The sequence below is a fragment of the Mauremys mutica genome, chromosome 6, assembly GCF_020497125.1.
Source record: "Mauremys mutica isolate MM-2020 ecotype Southern chromosome 6, ASM2049712v1, whole genome shotgun sequence".
In the NCBI taxonomy this organism is placed as follows: Eukaryota; Metazoa; Chordata; order Testudines; family Geoemydidae; genus Mauremys; species Mauremys mutica.
In genome coordinates, this window is record NC_059077.1 from 101,736,479 (window position 1) to 101,744,094 (window position 7,616).

Sequence of the window (7,616 nt, forward strand, 5' to 3'; positions counted from 1 at the left end):
AAGACCTCTTGGTTTCTGTGGCATGCCGGTGCAGAAGACTAGAAATCCCGTGGCAGATTCAAGTCAGGTAATAAAGAGAGTTTTTATTGAATTAAATGTGAACATAAAGAATACAATTAGTACTGTAATCCCTGTGTTATTTAATGTGATATTAAATTTAATTTAATTTACTTAACCCTTATATTTTCACTTTTCAGGGTGCCACAGAGTTTTGGACTAGGAAAATACAACCTTACTGTAAAGTTTTCAGTGGTTTTCAGGAGCTTTTGGCAGCTGAGTAGGGGACAACTGGGGCTTTTGGCACTCAAAAAGTCATGAGAGGCAGTTTGGGAAAATTCTGCTAAAATCATTAGCAATGAAAAAAAGTTAGCAGTTAACTTTTTAAATTTATCATTAGGTTTCAGAGTGAACAATCTATTTAGCCGAATGGAGCCTTTCATGTATCCCAGAGCTATTGTTTCAGGCTGTCTGCAAATTCAAGAAGGCAACACTCAATTTGTTTAATTTACATTCAATTCATGTTAGGCAAAGTTTTCTTAGCAACAGTAAGATCTAGAAATATAATTATTTTTAAATTAAATCTTATATGGGTAGTAAAATTCTGCAGAAAAAGTTCATTTTGTGACAAATAACATGGCTGTAGAGTTGTAAAAATTCATAGAGCCCTATCCGTGCACACAAGTTCTTCAGTATTTGTTCAAGCAAAACTCCAAGACTAATTAAAGGGAGAAAATAACTTCAAATAGGAAGTTAAGACGACATGATGATGTTAGAACATATCAGCTAGCTTGATCTGACTACATCTTCTAAAACTCCATTGAAGACCAGGCAAGTTGTTCTTTGGTTGGTTGAAGTTAAAGCTAGGGGAGCCTACACATTCACACCTAAACCCTGTCTAGGCTAGGAAAATAGGTCACATTTTAAAATGTGTTAACTAATGCTCTTTAACTAAACATGTTTTTAAACACTATTGTAGATAGTACCCTTGTGGAAGTTGTCTTCCATAGAATTTTAGAAGATGTAGTCAGATCAAGCTAGCTAACATGATCTAACATCATGGTGCCTTAAATCCTAGTCATGATAAGGCCGTTGACTTCACATTTGAAGTTATTTTCTCTCTTTGACTAGTCTGGGAATTTTGCCTGAACAAATGCTGAAGAACAGTGTTAAATCCTATCTACAAAAGTTTCAAAACAGGTGAGTTAAAATGTGTTTGCTAAGACATTTTTAAACATGACCTATTTTCCCAGTATAGACATGTCCACAGTTCTTATTGAAGGTTTTTCTTATCTTCAGAAGAACGGTTTTTTTCCTTCGGATCCACCCAGATAGAGAAACCTGATCTCCCTGGTAATAATGGAATAGTCCTCTGCAGTCCTATACCTGGAGAGAAGGGGAGGAAGTAAGTTGGAGAGAACGGGGGAGAGGGAACTAGAATAGTAAATAAGTAAAGGGCTTTTTATGAGTTCACTTTTGCTCAGTTGAAGTGAATGGGAATTTTGCCGTGAACTTCAATGGGAGCAACATCAGGCCTTATGACTGTCAACCACGCTCACGAAAATCTGTGGTTTTGTTTGTTTTGGTTTTTCGTGTTATTACTTTTTATTAAAAGTGCTAGATAAAGCCCAGATCTCTCCCAGTCAAACTCTAGCGGTCCACTTCAAGAATATTTATCTGCAAGTTGGGATCTCAGACTGAATGCTGATGATATTAGCAACCAGTCTACACCACACTAACAGAGACAGAATTTCTCCCAAACTTGCTGGTTGTTACAAGGCGGACGTATTCTATTAATGTCAAAGAATAATTCACTTAAACCCCTTCCCTCTGCTAGGAATGTGGGTTTCCATTTGTCTTTGTTTGGCACAGCAGTAGCAATCTGATTGGAAGATAGAGGTGTAGGTTGATCATATAATAGTTTTCTGTATAAATATTGTCATGAAAGCAAAGCATGCATGAGTAGGTCTGCGTCTGATAATTGGACAGATCTAACTTGCACAAATCAGGCATTTACAAATTAATTACACTTCAGAAAGATTTCGCCAACATCCCAGCTTAGAAAGACTCTGGTTATTGAAATCTCATTCCTCCCAGTGTTATTATCATAATATAGACCTTACCATGTTAGCTAATGTTGCATCAATATTTCCACTGTAACTAACCCCATTTTTCAGAGGCTTCTGACTCACCTGTACAATATTAGTCCACATAGAAACAGAGGGCCAAATTAAAAAAAAATCCTAAATTGTGCCGGCAAAATACAAAAAGACATGTACAAACATCTAATTATGTATGAAAATATGTATTTGCATGCTCATTTAACAGTTTGCACATATTAGCATGTAATTTTGCAGGTTCAGTTTGATCATCTATGTTTGAAAATTTAGATCAAAGAGTCTTCATCCAGGAGCCATTTCTTTTTCTTTGCCAAAAGATGAGTGTAAGTGATTTTAAGTTATGTACCTGAGATGCACCTGGTACCTGAGATGTACCTAGCCAAAGACCGGCAATGAAGGATTCATGGGGCTATGCCCCATCTGTTAAATCTCCTTTCCTTTCTGTCAGCAAACAAATCCCCTTTATAATAGATGCCTTTTTTATTTCCTTCTCTCCCACAGCATAAAGGAGAGAGCAGCAGGGGGTAGGTGGCATTACAGGGAGAGGGGCTGGAATCTCAATACAGAAGCACCATAGAGTGCAGACTGGGATGGAGGGGCATTCGGGGTTGTTGATTCTCCATGCCTCCATCCTCCTTCCAATGACAGTACAGAATAGAGCCAAGATCAAAGCATGATGCTCTCAGGCTGCCTTCTCAGTGCTCTATTCGGCAAGTGCCAAAGAATCTGAGCAGCCTCTGCACACACACCTCCATCCCCAGGAGCAGCATCAAGGGCCCAAGCTGAGGGAAGCTGAGGCAGCTGGCAAGCCTGTGATTTCAAGGAGACAACCAATGGGGGCCTGTGACCAGCACACATAAAATAACGGTAACAATAAGAAACAGCTCGGTGAGTCCTGAGATTGCGAGGGGTGGGATGCCTTGAGAATTTTATTCCCATGACAAGCGTTCTCAGAAGACGTTCCAGTACTAAGTTCCACCTAGCAGGGGGAGAGAAATTCTAGCTCCACAGGGCTTCCCATCCACATTAACTCCCCGTAGGCAATTATGGCAAAGAATTCAGGCTTCATAATCTGCCTGGCATTAAGTTACCTTCTAACACCCCCTTAGCTTAGCTTGAGGAGACCCCTCTAGGCTGCTTTACTCATGGGCAATGTTGACAGACTCCTGTTCTCCTAGCCAGATGGATGATTAATGGCATGCAAACCTGAAGGTGTGAGGAAGGAGGTGGGGAAATAGTAGGATCTCTGAGGATTTCCTCACCAATAGTCTGGATATCAATAAGAATATACAAATAGATCTTTTGAAAGAATATATGTAAATGAGCCAAATAAACATATACTATATGTAAATGAACCAAATATCCATCCTTAGAGGTTTTTAAGGCTCTGCTTGACAAAGCCCTGGTTGGAATGATTCATTGGGATTGGTCCTGCTGTGAGCAGGAGGTTGGACAAGATGACCTCCTGCGGTCTCTTCCAACCCTAATCTTCTATGATTCTCTGAAACACTTACCCAAGAGACTATGGCGTCTGTCAAACAGAGGCCAAGTGACACAGTCAAAGTGACCATAGCCTGTTAGTAGACGCTCCCATACAGTAGCTGTGTTCATAGTACTTGCTTCTCTATGCTCACCACCACAGCTGAGACTTAACCAGATCCCCCATAGTCCTCAGGTAAGGCTTCCACTAGGTAAACAAAAGAGAGAGTGGGAGAGTCTGTGACGCGCAATGCATAACCTACCAGAAAAGATTTAGTATTTGATTTTGTTCTCACATCAGTATAAACCAGAAAGTAACTCTACTGAAGTCAATGAGTTTCACCAGAATAAAACATGATACAAATGAGTGAAGAATCAGACACTTCCACCATTTAAAACAAATAAAGCAAAGAAGATCAGCTCCTTAGCTGGTATAAATCAGCATAGCTCCATTTAATTCAATGGAACTATCCAAGTTTATATCAGCTGAGTATCTGGCCCAGAAGATATGTTTGTAAATAGTTAAAAAAAAACAAGAGTTTGTAGAATAACCATCAAAATCCAAGTATTTTAGTAGTGAGACTAGCACCTCTACCCCTCCATTCTTCAGACCAGTCATTGTGCTAGTTTCATGTCCCTCACTAGTCTGTGAATTCACTCTGAATTTCCAGGCTCTAGTAATCTTACTTTACATGCATACCAGCTGGGACCTGGACAAGATGGAACATTAACCACGAAATGTTGATCAGCTCTAACCTGGTTTATGTGGAGAGGTTCTGGGGAACTGAGCAGTTCATAGGATTTAGGAGGAAGGGATGCAACAAGGTGTTTGCAAGAGTCTAAGCAAGGGCTGGTATTTTCAAAGGAGCATAAAGGCACCCAAATTCCATTAAATGTCAGTGATATTTGAGCAGCTAGCACTGATTTTCAAAAGCACTCAGCACCTAGTTCTCAATAATGGAAGTGGAAGGGATCCGCCATTGTTCTCTATTGGAGCTGGTGGGTGTTTTTGAAAATATGGCCCCCAGCTGCCTTATTTTCTTTAAAAAGCTACTCCTAGCTTGCTTGCTTGCTTGCTTTTTTTTGCACGCATTTGTTGGTCACTTGGGAGTTTTTTCAGAGTTTGAAGGATTGTTTTTAGACTGCTGCAGGATTTCCTTATGGGGTTAGCCTCACTTTAGATCTAAAGGTTTTAACACTGAAAACTTTGTACCAGAAATGGTTATATGGTGTGCTTTGGGAGAAGAGGTCAGCAGTGCAGTTGCTCTTACCTATCATTATTTCCTCCCCTTTGCTTCCCTTCCTCTGTGGTGTTCCAAGCATCTGCCACAAAGGCACACTCAAGAACAACAGAGGGCCTTCCTGAAAACACCAAGCAAGCTGCTTCCAGCTGTGGGAGGCAGGACTGCTCCGCAGTGCCCCTGTCAGGGCCACACATGGTATGGCAGGCACTGCCCACCTTAGTCTGCAAGGTTGGTCACCTGCTTGAGGCAGGGTAGTCTATGTTGTAAGTTTGGCATCAATCTCTAAACCAGGGATTGGCAACCTTTGGCACGTGGCTGGGCCAGTTTGTTTACCTGCCATGTCCGAAAGATTGGCTGATCGTGGCTCCCACTGGCCGAGGTTCACTGTCCCAGGCCAATGGGGGCTGCGGGAAGTGGCGCAGGCCAAGGGATGTGCTGGACACCACTTCCCGACACCCACAGTGGCCTGGAGCGGCGAACTGCTGCCAGTGGGAGCCGTGATCAGCTGAACCTGCGGACGCGGCAGGTAAACAAACCGGCCCAGCCCGCCAGGGTGCTTACCCTGGTGTGCCGCGTGCCAAAGGTTGCCGATCCCTGCTCTAAACCATCATGTAGCAAAATAGCAACTCATGATTTGACTGTCTATACTTTTAAACTAAGAGGGGGAGACCCTTCAAATGAAGTAATATCTTCCATGGGACCAACTTCTGTTGGTGAGAGAGGCAAGCTCTCAAGCTACACAGAGCTCTTTTTCAGGTCAGCTCTTCTTCAAGGCCTACAGAATAGCTCTGTGTAGCTCAAAAGCTTGTCTTTCTCACCAAGAGAAGTTGGTCCAATAACAAATATTACCTCACCCACCTTGTCTCTCTCATATACTGGGACCATCATGGCTACAACAGTACTGCATATCTTCAAATGAAAGCACTAAGGACAGGGGCCTGACATGGTTCTGGGTTAGCCTTGAGGAGCTCCAGCTCTCTGTCCCAGTCTCACCCAACTCCAGCTCTAAGCAAAAGCATGGAGCCTTTTTAACTGGCCTACTGGTTCTTGATTGGTTAGTATTTCCTTAAGGCCCTCCTAGGTCTCAGGAGGACTGTCTTGTGGTTGCCTGATCTGAGTGGATTTTTCTTGGGCAGGGAATATCAGGGCATTAATACCTCCAGCAGGGGGCAGAGAAGGCCTGATAGACCCCATCACACCAGCCCAGGGAATGAGGGCCATCTCCATGCTCGATATAAATCCATTGATTTCAAAGGGCTTACACCAGCAAAGAATTTGATTGTACAGACTGAAACTCAAATCCTTACTTAGAATGGAAAGGGGTTTTTATATCAAATATTAGTACTAAACCCTCTCATAAGACCTATTATAAGGTTAACATCCTGTGGTCTAGCTCAAAGCTACAGTGAACCCCTTCATAAGTGATTCCTTTAGAACCGAATTCATCGCTCTCTGAAACCAGCTTTTTCATGGTGCAGATCTTTCCAGCTGTGAACACATTTTTTAGCATGTACCTCTTGTCCGAGGAGTACCCAAACCACTCACTCAATTTGTGCACTTAAGTACCAGCCGTGGAGAGCAAAACTCTGCAAAAGACCCTGCTTTTTTCTGAATGCTCTTGCTGTCAAGGTAATTATGGAAAGAACACATACTTTGCAGCAGCTCTGATTATTGGAAGCACGGAAGGAAGCAAACAATTATGAATGAGGTTTTTTAAAAATGTTTCAAAGTAACAGGACATTATGGCAGGGTCTAGCCAGTTCTGATACTGTCCAATACTTTAGTGCATCAAGGGCTAAATTGTACACACTGACCCATAATGATAGCAGTAAGGAATTTAGCATCACTCCAATGAGAGTTCCAGGAGGGACTGGGTCTTTGGGTTGTAAACCCTCTTGGAGCTCTGCAGCAATGCTGCTCCATCTCCTGGATTGGTGCACCAGAGCCACCCAGAGGATTCAGGGGGCCTGGGGTCTTCAGCAGCAGGGGCGGCGGGTCCTGGGGTGGAAGGACCACAAGCCACCGAATTGCCGCTGAAGACCTGGAGCGGAAGAAGCTCCGGGGACCCGGGACCTGTGAGAGTTTTCCGGGGCCCCCGGAGTGAGTGAAGGACCCCACTCCAGGACCCAAAAAAAGTCTTGTGGGGGCCCCTGTGGGGCCCAGGGCCTGCGGCAAATTGCCCCCCCCCCCCCTTTGGGCGGCCCTGTGGTGCACTCCCTGGTCTGTGACTGGCTAGCTAAGCTGTCTACTGTGGAGGGGGGCTGAGGGCATGACCCTTCCTTCCCAACCCTTCTTGGCTCCCTTTGAGTTCGCTTTCTGCCACAGGACACTCTCTGGACCATACTCCCCCATCCTGTGCACTCATACAAAGGCAGGTACAATCTGGACCTTAACGTAACACCAATCCTTTGAGCTATAAGACTCTAATACTGCAGTTCACTTGGTGTTTTCTTAGTAGAAACACATCTACATATAACACACCAATCTCCCTCTCCCTTTCTCTCAGATGCTGTATAAACTAGATGCAGTCAATGCATGAGTTGCTGATTTGTACTGAATAGCCAAGCCCCTGACCCCAAGCAGAAATGGTTTGGTATCTCACATTGATCCTTGAAGATTGTTTCCTCTTCTCATCTCCTAGAATAGATTCTACCTGAGCTGCATCATTAGTATCTGGATTTCAAACATTTCAGAGTTTGGGCATTTGGGGGACCTGGCGTGGTTTTGGTTTGGGCACATTTCTAATTGCTTCTCTATTCAGCAGCTGGCATCCTAT

At 43.4% G+C, this 7,616-nt stretch overlaps 1 long non-coding RNA gene across 1 annotated transcript; it reads right to left on the reverse strand.

Annotated features, from left to right (window-relative positions):
- Positions 1–1,162: 1,162 nt before the first annotated feature.
- On the reverse strand, positions 1,163–4,930 carry LOC123372601. Its single transcript, XR_006580365.1, has 3 exons — positions 4,868–4,930; positions 3,632–3,804; positions 1,163–1,383 (listed from the first exon to the last, which is right to left on the reverse strand). It is a non-coding gene; the product is annotated as an uncharacterized LOC123372601 (long non-coding RNA).
- Between the last annotated feature and the right edge of the window lie 2,686 nt (positions 4,931–7,616).